Here is a 14,108-nt window from a genome sequence, read left to right as displayed (position 1 = left end):
ACATCATTTAAAAAAGTAACCCCAGTAAGTCAGTCCCCAAATAAAAATTTCCATATGGCAGCTGGAACATTTTAAGGCTTTAGATGCTAAGTGTTTACTTTTAGGGAAAGAAATGAAAAAAGAAAATTAAGCAATATAGTTACTGTTTTTGAGGCGCTTCCAGGATCTTAACACTGAATAGAGCACCCATGTTGGTACCATGCATAGGGCATAATAATGAAGACAGAAGGAAAGCCAGGAGCCTTGAGTTCAGTTTATTTTGTCCATAAAAGACAAAAAGTTTCCTATTGATTATAGATCTGCAATGGTGATAAAATATTAGCTTACTAAGGAGTGAAATGTTATTAAATAGCAGCACTGTCAGAGCCAGGAGGCAGTGGCTAAAAAAACTCCTATTTTGGAGAATATTGTTTATTGTTAACACTTGCTCTACTCACTCATATGAAGGAGTGATCAATCAGTCACTAAGTATTTCTGACTGTTGTAGAGGCAAAACAAATTGACTTTATTCATTCACTGGGCAGCAGGTCCTAGGAAAATAATATACTTTCCAAAGGTAGTACATTGTGTTAAAACAGTTCTCACATCAAAGTATTTTTTTGAAACGAATAGTCTAATAACCAAGACCATATTCTTCTATTTCACAGTTCTTGTAAGAAAGGTGAAGAGAAAATATTGGGTCTTAAGAAAAGAAAAAATATAGAGGATTGTTTTTGAAAAACAAAATAACTTTGTGTTCCAATTCCCTGTCTGGCACTCATAGGAATTTTATCCATAAGTGGTCGATTCTATTTGTAGCTCCACTTATGTGAACTTAGAGAGATATCTGCATGAAAACTGCTTATGGAATGTAAATGAAATCATAATATTTGAAATGTGCATCAGGGTTTTAAAATGTGGCTTCCTTTGACTCTAGCTTTTATCAAACTTAAATACACTTTACTATCAAACTTAATTTTACCAAGAAGAATTAAGTGCCAAATTTACGTCTGAGCTTCAGATTCCTTGTCCGTCCCAGAGTTACCACCGATCCAGTAATTCACCCTTCATTCAAGTCCGTGGAATGACGTTTACTTTAAACATTTTGTTTGGGGATTGCGTGTTCCGCTAGAATGTCTGATCTGGATACCATTGCTGCTTAATGAACTGTTCCAAATTTTAGTAGCTTACAAAAATTATCATTTTATTATGCTCATGGATTCTGTGGGTTAGAACAGGGCACACCTGGATGGCTTGTCTCTGCTCCACTGTGTTTAGGATTCCAGCTGAAAAGGTTTGAGGGCTGGGATGATTTGACAGCTGCGGGTCAGAATGATCTGGAGGCCCCTTCACTCACATGTCTGGCACCTGTGCTGGGAAGCTCTGAAGACTAGAACGCTGACCAGACTGCCTACAAGTAGGCGGCTTCTCCACGTCGCTGTTCCAAGTAGCGTGGGTTGGAGCCAGTCATGACAGCTCAAGACTCCAGCAAACAAAGTAATAGTGGCATCATCTATGCCACTTAGCCCGACTCCCACTGTGCTCCATTGGTCAGCGCAGTCTGAAGCTCATGCAAATTCATGGAGAGGAGAATTAGACTCTGCCTCTTGAGAGTGGAATGGCAAAGTCACATTGTAGAAGAGGATGTGGGAATGGGAATAGTTGCTAAGATCCTCTTTGGGAAATACAATCTGCCACATTGGCCAGAGAAAAAGTGAGGACACCATTGGGAGAATGTAAGTGTTTTGTAAAGAGTGAGATGTTAACATTTTTATATTGCTGGTTGTTTATTAGAATTGGATGTCTAAAAGGCATCTCAAACTTATTGTGTTCAAAATAACACAATTTTTGTCTTTCCTAAAAATCAAAGCAGTGTCTTTTGTCTGCCCCAAACTTAGTCTTCGTCAGGTGTCTCCATCCTAGAAAATGACATGATTTCCTAGCCAAAACTTAGGAATCATTTTTAATTTTTCTTGCTCTTTCAACTCTTACATCTAATCTGTCAATAAGTTCACTTAGTTCTACCTCCAAAATGTCTCCCAAATTTATTTACTTCTCTCCATTTTCAGTGCAAAGTTTTGTTTGTTTTCTTTTGTTTTTTGAGAGTGGGGGCAGGAAGTAAATTAAAATTGTGCTTTAGGAAGATTAACCTGGCTTTGGGAGCAGACTAGACTGAAAATGGGTGGTGTAGGGAGGGAGTGTGGAGTTAAGGCGTCCACACTTCATCAAGGACCTAGGACCAAGTAATTTTACCTTTCCCCATGTATCTCCTAGGGGTATATTGAGGAAACATGGTATAGTGGAAAGAGCATGGGCTTAGGCCTAGTTGCAGAACCCTGGCTCTAGAATTTTGGTACTTGTATGACTTGGGGTCATTTGACATTTCTGAGCCTCTGTTTCCTCAATTGAGGAATAGGGATAATTTTTATCCTATTATATAAGATATCTATGAGGATTAGGAATTACTTGACAAAAGTAGCTATACCATATTATTGATTGAATGCAGCATTGAATTTATTAATATTTGCTTCAACTTTTAGTATCACGCTGGACTACTTCCATTTTCCTTGACTGGTGGGTGGTCTCTGCTAAAGCAAGATTATGAAAGCAATTTGTTAGCACAGCACCACTACACCCAAGTATGTAATATTTTCTTCTGTATTCTCTGAAAAATCACCTCCATCTACTTGATTACTGTGGTCTTTATTCCAAATAGTAACTGCGGTGTCAGCAGAAGCTTTTGAATAGTTGTTTTTCTAAATGGAATGTCTTTTACTCTTGCCAGGATAAACCAAGTGTTAAATAAGCACTCAATACTTTCTGAATTTTAATTTAATCAAAGAAGTATTAATAGAATTTGGGGGTGACTGGCTGGGGCAGGGGGAGCTATCGAGCACTCTTCTACTTAGTTTCATTTGTCTCTTATTCTTTCTTCCTTTTGAGAATTTATTTTAATACCTTCCCTGGACTAGGATGCCAGGCTATGGTTGCAAGACATCACTATATCTATGAAGAAATTTGAGTACCAACGAGTGATTTGGGGTTACTTTCCTTGGATCCAAGTTACTTAAGCAGTCAGATGGGAACTTGAGAGGAAAGGAATTTACCTATCAATAATGAAAAAATAACCTCCCTCTCCTAGTTTCTGATTTACCATTACATATGCTAGCACAGGTATTTTCTGACAAATTTTTGCTAATAACCTTCTTTAGGTTTAAGCAAGTAAGAATTGCTGAATGAAAGAAGATGTGGTGGCACTTGTCACCGATTTCTGTGTAATTCTGGGTAAAATGTTAGTTTTTTTAAAAATAAACAGAATATAAAAGTCTCAAGATTTAAGGATGAAGATTGCTAGTTCCAAGCCCAATACCGAGACACCAAAACAATACAACCACCACTGCTACCAGAATACCAGGAAAAAGATTTCCCTTTCCTGCTTATTTTAAAATGAAAAATCAAAAGTTAAGGAGTTACATATCAGTAGTCCCTCCCTTACCCAAGGGAGATATGTTATAAGACCCCTAGTGGATGTCTGAAACCATGGATAGTACTGAACCCTATATGTGCACTACTTTTTCCCTATACGGTACATTATAGGCAAATACTGTGGTGTTACCTGTTCATGGGAAAGTATTAATGGTCCTCAAACCTATATTTTGTATGCCTACTGTGTGCCCCATAGGAAGGATTGCATTAATAGATAGAAAGCACATATATGTGATTGAAGTTAGAAGAAAGCACCACTGAAAATTTAACTCTAAATAACTGAGGTAAAATGTAGCCATGTTAAAGAACCCTCCCCCCCAAAAGCCAAAGTATTAATATAATGTTTCCAAATTCCAAAATCCTGTTTTTGGATAGCTGATTTCTCAGAAGTATATGCAGGTGGCCAGGTGCGGTGGCTCACTCCTGTAATCCTAGCACTCTGGGAAGCTGGGGTGGGAGGATCGCTTGAGGTCAGGAGATCGAGACCAGCCTGAGCAAGAGTGAGACCCGTCTTTACTAAAAATAGAAAAAATATTAGCCAATCAACTAAAAATAGATACAAAAAATTAGCTGGGCGTGGTGGCACCTGTAGACCCAGCTACTTGGGAGGCTGAGGCAGGAGGATTGCTTGAGCCCAGGAGTTTGAGGTTGCTGTGAGCTAGGCTGACGCCACAGCACTCTAGCCCGGTCAACAAAGCAAGACTCTGTCTCAAAAAAACAAAGAAAGAACAAAAAAACCGAAGTATATGCAGGTGTTAATATCAATATATACATGTCAGGTTCGGTTGAATTTAGAGAAGCAGACATAATTTAGGCATTACAGTATGTAGATTTCCCCAACAATTAGCTAACTCTTCTGGATCAGATGTTTAAGTTCACAAAGAAAGATCAACCCCAACTCCAAACTTCCTCAAATTTTGAGTTAATCTGAAACAGATTTGACCATGTATAAAAATGCAGGGAGTTTTTAGAGTCATACAGCTTCTTCCAAAGATGAAAGTAGTACCACTATTAACAAGATTAAGGGAGCTATAATAATTTATTAGGACAGTCCCTGGAACATTGTAACAGCTATGTAGGTGTTGGCCAATATTATTATTATTGTTATTATTATTGTCATTACTGAGGCTATCAATGTTTTCATTGCCAGATAGCAGAAACTGTCAATAGAAGCCTATTCCAGCTGAATTTTCATAAGCAGAAGGGCAGTTCTGGAATTGTGTGGAGATAAGAGTACAACAGCTAAGACCTGGGTTTAAAAAAATGGGACCAAATTCAGATTTCCCCCTTTTTTTCTAGCCAGATCTCTTAAAACTTGTGTTCTATGCCAAAAGAGATGCTCAAAATTAGCTTCAATGACCATACCTTATTTTTTATTCAATATGATCAATCAACTGGAAATCACAGATCTAAATTATGCACAGAAAATGTCAAAATATTATCAGTCTTCTCTGCAAGAGATATTTTCACTGCCATTCCATCTACTTTATTTTATGACTTTTTAATAATAAAACTACATTGCTTTTATAATGGAAAAAAACAAATTTTCATTTTTGAAAACTAACTGCTCTAAGCAAAGTTACAGCAAGATGTCTGATAAAGTGCTGTTTTAAAATTCTGTACTGTTTTTTATTTGCCAAGGTGCAAGAAAATCGGCAATTTTCTTCTGAAAATCTTTTTGTCTCCGTGACACTGATTTGAACGGAGCCCAGGTAGGCAGTGAGCAAATACTGTCAGCACTGAACAGCATCCAATAAGCATGAAAAGAGTTGGACATTCCAGTCCTGTCCCTGGTGTCTCGGTAGCCACTGTGTCATAGTTTGTAAAATTACTAATCTATCTATCAGGTGAGCTTTTGTTTAAATTATATACTTATTTATATGGAAAAATATCTCTAGGCAGGTAAATGGAGTTATTTATATATTTTAAATTATAAGCACTCTATCGACATGGTTAAAATTCAAAAAAAAAGTACAAATGATTCAGTTAAAATCTTCCTCCTTGTGACTGCATCATAATCATCTAACTCCCCTCCCTGGAGACAAATAGTGCTTTTAGTTGCTTATGTATCCTTCGAGAGAGATTTTATGCACATGGACATAAATATATAGATACAGTCTAAAAATTGTTGTATAAGAAGAATGATGATTTAAGGAATTTGTGGAGCCTGAAATCTGTCTTAATAATAATATATTCTGGTTAAGTAAGCCTATTTTGAACATTCCAAGAAAGAGAGAATTTGATCGATCACGCTGTTGCTACGGAGTTCCTACTATGTGTAAGGTACCGTGCCAGATGCTGCTTGTACTGTCCAGTTGCCTTTAAAAATGTTCCTATTTCTGCTTCTTGTCATTTAGATCTGTGCTCAAACACCCCTGTTTCAGAGAGGCCTTCCCTAACCCCCACTTGGAAGTGGCTCGACCTGGCCCTGTCCACTCTATTACATCATTGCACTTTATTTCTTCTAGAGCCGAGGTGATTCTGTATTTCTCACTAGCGTCTCACTTTGGAGGTGCAAGAGAGTGCTGCTATCATCACAAAGGGATAATGGGGGTAAAGGGACTGTACATTGCGATGAGCGGTCACCCTCTTCGTGGCATTTACCACTTTCTTGCGTTGAGCATTCCAAGACAGTGGAAATTATCTTGTCCATTTATTTGTTTACTTGTGACACCTGTGAAGCAGGAACCTGTCTACTTGTTCTGGGGACTCATCACCTAAAAGAGTCCTTGACACAAAGTGAACAGGTTCTTGTAAAGATTTGTTGACTCAATGGATGGCCCAATCGTGCCCCATTTTCTGTGTAGAACGGAGCATCCTGTGGTTAGCAGTGGGAAATTGAAAATCCATAAGGGCAGTTTGCTCAGAACGTTCTTTCCCTAAAGGAGGGCGGGGTGAGCTGCGGTGAGGAGTCAAGTTGTATTCAGGTTTCAATCTCACAGTGTTTCCTGTGAAGGCATCAGGTAGATGCTACGGTAGACGGGTCCTTGCAATGTCAACTGTTTTGTTGCTTGCAAGGAGACTGTGGTGCTGTGGTCTCCAGGATAGGCCTTGTCAGAAGAGCAGACAAGAGGGAGGTGAATGGTTACAGCCCAGGGGGATCCAGTGGCCAGTCCATAGGAAAACCTGTCTCCAAGCAGTGGGACAGCTGGATCCGCCAGACTCAGGGCACAGGTGGAAATGGAAGAGCACCTTCAGAACAGCCACCTGGGCTCATTCAGCTCCCAAGGAGGTGAGGAGGCCAGCGGGATACAAAGGAACAAGCACCTTTCTGTGTCTGGGAAGTGGCTGGTGTGATTACATAGCGTGCTCACACTCACACACACACACACACACACACTGATAATCAGAGTCCCAGGGTCCCAAGAGTCTGTTCTGGTAAAGAAGTCTGACGTATTCTCTACTATCTTACTTAAACCCAGACGAATGGTTTAAATCAGGTGCATGGGTTTTAGTGGCTTGGTACCTCTTGTTCAGTTTTCCTTCCCCTCACAAACAGAGAGGCCTGTGTCTTGTGTTACGCTGATCCATGGGAGAATTCCTGTAGGAGGAAGAGGCTGAAACACTGGCCTGTGGTTATTAAACAGAGCATTCATAATTAATGTGTCAATACCGTTTCTGAAAGATTTGTATGTTTCTCTATCACAGACATATTGTTCGAGTATTATTAGTGGAAATTATTCTGGTATCCTACTGGAATTATTGGATTTTTGTGTAATTATCTTAAGCTCCTTGATTTTACTGGTGAGGGAAACGAGGCCCAGAGAGTTTGAGTAACTTGCCTTCCTCAACATTTTTAGAAGTTAGAACCTCTTCTAATGTTTGACTTTAGACATGTGTTTTAAAAATGACAGTTGGATATGGCTGAAAGCTTAGTCGTTAAAGCTGTGAAGCCACCGATGACACATGTTTAACCAAATAAAATTATTTTTTCAGCTCATGCCATGCTGACAGCTTGCAAAAACTGTGTTCATTTTCCTTCTCTACTCAGAAAAAGGGGCTACAGCTATTTTTAAACCTAGGGTTTGAAGAAGGAAATGTAGATTATAAATCTAGGTTAGTTGAATTTATTCAGGAATTTGTCAGACTGAATATGAATACTTTCTAGACTATAAGTGAAACAAAAACGAGGCCCTCAGTGATCTGTCTATCATATTTCGTGTCATCCCAAATTGGTTCCAGAATGAGAAGAAAAAGTGATTTTCTCTTTTCTTACTCTTACATAATGAAGTGGTCGGCTAAATTGACAGAGTGGTGACTTTAATGATCATTCTGTTGCAATATTGCTTAATAACAAAACAACTACAAGTCTAAGTAAATATTAGCACAAATAAAATCTTTATTCTGTATAGCAAAATGTTTGTTAGACTATGGATGAGCCATGTATTTAAAAAAGGCTTGATATTGAGAAACATTTCTGATCAGTCTTTGATGTTTGTAGTAACGAGATAGAATGTGTTTATTACCACCTTTCTGTTTAGGCCCCAATGTGAGATGTGTATGAATGTTATAATTTTGTATAACTCCAGGATAAACATCCAACAATACTTTTTACCTTTCTTTCCTACGAAAATAGAATAATGAAAAAAATCCCTAAATATAAAAATTATATTTATGGATTCTGCCATTTGTTGAACAAAGTGCTTTACAGATGATATCTAGTGACAAGCCATCACTCTTATTATTTTATGTAATTAAATTTATTTTATGCAATGAGGAAACTTAGATACAGAAGTCTTTAAGGACCTATTCAAAGCCATGCAAAGATGAGAAAACCCTATGTCAGTAACCTTATCTGCAGTCAGATGTGCAGTAATCATCGTAGGTCCTATTAATTGCATTATTTTACTACATGCAACATTCTTGCCTTAGAATCAAAGAATGTCATGCTTACAAGAGACCAGGAATGCCTGGACGACCTATTCAAAAACTTTCATCTTCAGTCTTCTTGGAGACATTCTATGGTCAGGTGGTTTCATCACCTGCTGCCACTAGATGGTGCTTGTCATTGAAACAAAGGTTCTTCCTTCCATCTTTCTGTTTCCTTTAGGTGCCTATTGCGACCTTGTATGATGGGACAGAAACTTGATTTATAAGCTAACTAGTGGGTGGGTATTCTAGAAAGTCATTTCGCACAGAGAGTTACTGATTAAAAGGTGAACAAATCATTATAAGTAAAGCTTACTTACATCGTTTTTTCCCCCTAATTCCATCAATTTTTCTGCTCATTCTTCTTGTCACCAAGCTGTGTGAACCCCGAGACAGAAGGAACAAATAATTCTTTTTTTGGGCTTATGAGAATGGAGGGACATAGCACAGATTTGGTGAACAGAAATCTCAGGATTCATTGTTTACACCCGGAAAAGCAATAGCAAAAGTGACCACATGCAGAGTTAAGAAAGGTTAATCAATGACCTTTTAAAGGAAAAACACATATATCTCAATTACTGGACAATAATCAATAGGAAAGGAAATGGAACATGCTTTTTTAATTGTGGGACAGCAAACATCAAGTAATGAGAGTGATAACAGAGGTTGTTGACTCTTTGCCAGAGATAACTTTTTCTCATTAATTTAAGACACACCAAATGTGACCTGCATAGTACTCGTATTCTCTCCCTGCCTCCCACCCCACATGCCAACTTTATACCCCTTTCACGGTAAAATCTTGCCAATCTTGATAGTGAAATGCCTCCAGGAGTTACTTATCTGGTTTCTGTGAAAGACAGTTTGACATTTTGCAGCAGAATGCTTGGAAAATGTGTTTCTTGGACTTTTCCTTTCTCAAACATTCACCAAAGCTGACTATTCATGGCTGGTTCACGATTATAATGAGAAATTGCCAGCTATGTTGAAATACATAATCCACAGTGTGAAAAACTGCTGAACAGCAGAGGCAAATTCTTAATACAAAAGTGACTTCCCTTTGCCTGTGAGCTTACTTTGGGGTTGCTGATTCTTGCTAACTGCGTGTTCAGGGAGTGAAAGTCAATTTTAACATTAGTCTAGAAAAAAAAATAATTACTTAGGCAAAAGCTTTAAAGCTAAATTTTTGTTTTCATCTTTGGTTTTGAATTTCCCATGTCACTGCAGTGGGTTATGTTGAATGTGTGAACATGTATGTGAGCCTGATGTGACAACAGAGAGATACATGACATTAGTACATTTTAATTTCAGACATTAGACAGCGTGGGGTGGTACCTAGTAGGTACCTTCTGAGCATTGACTAAGGATTTTAAACATACAAGCTTTTAAAAAAGATACAGGTTCTATACCAGTTTCCCAAGCACTAGTGCAGCACCATGGATCTCTTCCAGTTTTGAATACTGGAAAGAAAAGCCTCTGTCCACAGAATATTTCTTCCCTACCTCCAATTTTTTTTTTCCCCTGTAGGTCTTATTACATAGCTTTATGTTGAGGAAAGACTAGCAACTAGGACCAGTTAGGCGGTATGTGAAATTATTTCTCTTGGGCTTTATGTGTTTTGGTGGCTACTGTTGAAAATGTACGTTGGTCAGTAACTTCCACACATAGACATTATATGTATTACTAGAAAATGCACATACACTTGCATGATAAACCGTGTGGCTGGACCCCATTAAAGTGGCTACTGACTAGCAGTAGTGAGAACATTAGATGGTGTTTGTGCTGAGTCTGTTCCTACCTTACCGGTTTACCTAACTGATCGTAATGGTGCGGGGTCATTGATACATTACTATCATTTGCTTGGCAAAGGATACTTACATCTCGTTAATTACACTTAGGAACAGAGCGAATACAAGTAATCACTTTGCACATTCAAGAAATTCCCTTGGATGGCTAAGGGTGTGTCCCTAACTGCCAGGAAGAAAGAAGCCGACAAGGCTGAGACCCAGGCTCTCCCCAGACATCCTTTGTTAAAAGGTGAGCAGTGACTTGAGGCTGTGCTGGCGGCACTCTCTCTACCTGCAATACTCAAGTTTTACAAAGTAGTGTCAAGAGTGTTCTGGGCTGGGAAACGCATGCGACTGCAGGTCTGCATGGGAGCTCAGGCTCTCCCCAGCGGGAACTCTCCCGAACAGGACAAAAAGCTGGACTAGCCGCCCGCCCGGGACGTGAGAGAGAAGGAACCCAGGGAGGCAAAGGCCGGTGCGGAGCTGGAGCCCCCGGCGGAGGCGGCGCAGCTCGAGGCCCCTCCCCGCCGCCGCCGCGGGTGCCCGGGCGGCTGACGCCGAGCGACGGCCCGGAGCGGTGGGGGCCGGGAGGGCGGGCGCGAGCGAGGGCAGGGCAGGGGGCCGGCCGAGGCCACTGGCGGCTTTAAATATGGATCGCGGGCTCGTGCTCGCGGCACAGCCTGCGCCGCGGCCGCCTGTCCTGAGCTCCTGTCCCCCGGCTCGCTCCCGAGGGGCGCCCGGGCTGGGCACCACCGCTGCAGTGTTAGTTACTGGCAGTAACAGTGGCGATCCCCATAAATATGCAGGAGCTGCAGGAGGCAAAGTAGACGCCGGTACCCTCACACTCACTCGCCGCGCACCACGCGGGCCGTGTAGACATCTCCCCCCGCGCCACCTCTCCCCCTCGCGGGCCGTGCAGGCTGCAGTCTTGCCTGCTCCGAAGACCCTCCCGTCCCCGCGCCCTCGCCCCGCTCTCCCGCGCTCGCCTCCCTCCGAAGCGCGAACCCAGCCAGGCGACAAAGTTGTGACTGTTCGGGCGCGGGTGACCGGCGCCCGCTCGCTCCGCGTCTAGAGCCAACTTCCCGCTGCTCGGCCCCGCCGCGCTCCGGGCTCGCGCCTCCGGGGATCCCGCGGGCCCCCAGCCTCCAAACCCGGCGGCGCGCCGGGCAGCGCTTCGGCGGCGGCGGCGGCCGTGGTGGCAGCGAGGGCGGCAGCAGCGATCGCTGCGGCCCCACACTCCACCGCCAAACTGGAGGAGCGACGGAAGCCGGACCCCAGGAGGTGAGCGCCCGTTCGGGCAGCAGCAGGGAGGGTCGGCGGAGTCCCCAGCCTAGCGGCGGCGGGGGACTCGGGGGACTCGGGGGCGGCGGGCGCAGGCCTGGGGACCGATCCCAGAGGGCGCGCTCCGGGGAGGGAGAGAGAGGGGTCAGTCGAGGGCCGGGCATCCCCTGGGCTGGGCGCCAACGGCGTGTGGAGGCTGCTTCCGCGGAAAAGTACTTTTTTCCTCTTAGGGTAGAGGTGGAGTTTGGGTGGTCCTGTTTGTCCCCCGCTGCAGAGCCCCCTGCGCATAACTGGGCGTTGTTGCCAGGACTGTAGGGCCAGTGTACGCGGTGGGCTAGGCTCGAGTGCAGTGACACGTGTGTTCCCGTGATTCTGGGTGGTCGCAGTGTGGCCCGGCACCTGCCCGAGAGGGACACATATCCAGACCTGTCAGCAGGGGACGTTTGGGGTACTCTCAGGGCCATTGGGGCCGCGGCCCCCACTTCACTGCCCTCTCCAAGACAGAGCTTTCACATCTCCCTGGCACACCAGAGGCGGGGGGTGAGTCAGGCAGATTCTCTGCAAGTGCAACACACACATTTATTTGCAATGGACTTGCAAGGGGGAGGCAGAGGTTAAACTGGAATTTCTCTTGGCCGGCGACAGCGGAGCTCTTCCTCAGGTACTGGGCAGCATGTGCGTCTTGGCAAGGAGAGGTGATTTCTTTTTTCTTAAGTGCATTTTAGCCAGCCTCTGCCAGTCCGTTAATAAGTCACCAAAGGCAGGCAGGAGTTGGGAACTACATCAGCAAACTGCAGCAAGCACCACCCGGAAAAAAGTTCTTAAAGAACAAAGGGAAAACTTGAACTTGGAGGTGAAGGATGGAGAAGGAAGAGGTTCCACCTCTGTTCTAGCATTGTTGAGCATTCTCTGAGTTTCTTGTAAAACTTCTGTTTTTTCCACACCTCATTCCTTCTCAAGGCCCTACCTTCTCAGCATAATTGCCCCGCAAGCTCCTTCCAGTCTTGACATTGAAGAGCAGTATCCACTGTGGTTTACTCTCGTCACTTCTTTTCACATTTCACTTCAGTGCCCTAGAAAGTTGCCCCTAATGAGAAGCCGAGGACGCTGGGCTGTACTAAACGCACATTGTCTCAAATCCTGGAACTGTTCCTTTCCTGAGACGCTGCACTGTATTGTATTTATCCTTTTTCTTGTATCTGGGACTTGGAATTGGAATATTACCTGAATTAATTAAAGTGTATGTTGCTCATTAGGGCTTATTTTTTCCATTCTTATTTGAATAGATTCTGCAGTGCTGTTAGAGCAGTATTCAGTATCTTCTTACAGCCAATGTAATGTTTTGAAAATGTTTCTAAGAACTCCTCCCCTGTGCCTATCATACTAGCATTTAAATAATTTTCATGGTCATGATAGCACTTAGATTGAAGTTATTAGTATGACTCCATTCAAAGGAAGTGTGCCTGTTTATTTCTCTATAGCTTTCATAACTGAGAAAAAGCTTTTACTTTCATTTTAAAGTTAAAAGTGGTGATAGGATTCTGGTCTCTATATTAAATTTTGAAATGAAATGATTTGTTTTAACTTTATCCCCATCTGTCAAGTAAGATGACACAAAAACTGTCACATACGCAGATAGAAACAGGAAAGCGGTATTCCTGCGTTATGAACTGTCAAGGCATAGGGCATTTATAGGAGTGGGGGTGAGAGGGAAAAGATGGGATATTTTGATAGTTCCAGGCACGTTTGAGAAGAGGGCAAACTAAGAAACTCCCAACATTTTGTATTTGAGTGTTTTTCAAAATGAAGCTTTTGGTGTCATTTGCTGTTTGGGGATCATTTCTAGAGACCAACATATGTAAGGCACCGTAGCCAATGAGATTGCCAGAATGTACTCTCAGTCTATAGTGATGTCTCTCTTTCAGTCCCTTTACTCAGCATTAAATACCTTTAAATGTTTGAATGCTAGTTGTATCATTTCAGTCTTTTAAATGATTAGAAGACATGTTGGATCTGGAGCGATATTGTGTGAAAAGAATACAGGCAATTGTATTTAGAGGAAAAATGTGGTAGAAATCGGATAACCTTTGGGACCCCTTCCAGCACACCCGGGTGGTAATCTCATTTTTCACTGAGCTCTGGCAAGTACCATTCTGAGGTTCTGATCCCTTGTCGTGATAACAAGAGAGATAGTGTGGCCATAGCTTGCATCTTAAAGGAAAACACAACACTTAAGAAAAGGAAATGGTAGTGAATCATGGAGATAATCAGGTTTGTCTGCCTGCCCCTGAGGGCCTGCAGTCCACAAGGACTGCTGTTGTTAGGGCAGAAGAGTCTGGAGGGAATTTGCTGTACTTCAGAGTGGTGAGACACATCATCCCCTTGTTTCTTGGATTTCTTTGTTTGCATTTAAGATAATATGAATGAAATCTAAGACAGGAGTTGATAATAAGATTGGGACTGGAAAGAACAAACTGAGAAGAGAAACATTTAATGATGAAGTTTCTAAGTAGCTTTTCCTTGATTGCTAAGTGGAGGAAATCAGGGTGCATGATTGAAGGGGACAAAGGAAGGTATAAGCAGAACACATATTTCAGTTGACACCGCTTCTGAAAGCAACCTGTGAGTTATCAAATTTATGTAATTTTAGGGAGTCATTTAGCAAAATGGTTAAGGAACATTCAGGAAGTTAGTAAGACTTTACAAAAT

General features: G+C 42.2%; 1 protein-coding gene across 2 annotated transcripts in view; it reads left to right on the top strand.

Annotated features, from left to right (window-relative positions):
- Nucleotides 1–10,790: 10,790 nt before the first annotated feature.
- The window catches only part of SLC4A4 (solute carrier family 4 member 4), a 330,474-nt gene continuing 327,156 nt past the window's right edge, over nucleotides 10,791–14,108 (top strand). Inside the window, exon 1 of one of the 2 annotated variants that reach the window (XM_069458317.1) lies at nucleotides 10,791–11,399. The gene's annotated coding sequence lies outside the window, so the exon portion shown is untranslated. The remainder of the gene's footprint in view (nucleotides 11,400–14,108) is intronic. The other variant, XM_069458318.1, reaches the window with a different exon arrangement.

This window comes from Eulemur rufifrons, chromosome 24, assembly GCF_041146395.1.
Source record: "Eulemur rufifrons isolate Redbay chromosome 24, OSU_ERuf_1, whole genome shotgun sequence".
NCBI classification, from domain to species: domain Eukaryota; kingdom Metazoa; phylum Chordata; class Mammalia; order Primates; family Lemuridae; genus Eulemur; species Eulemur rufifrons.
This window is presented reverse-complemented; position numbering and strand designations above follow the sequence as displayed.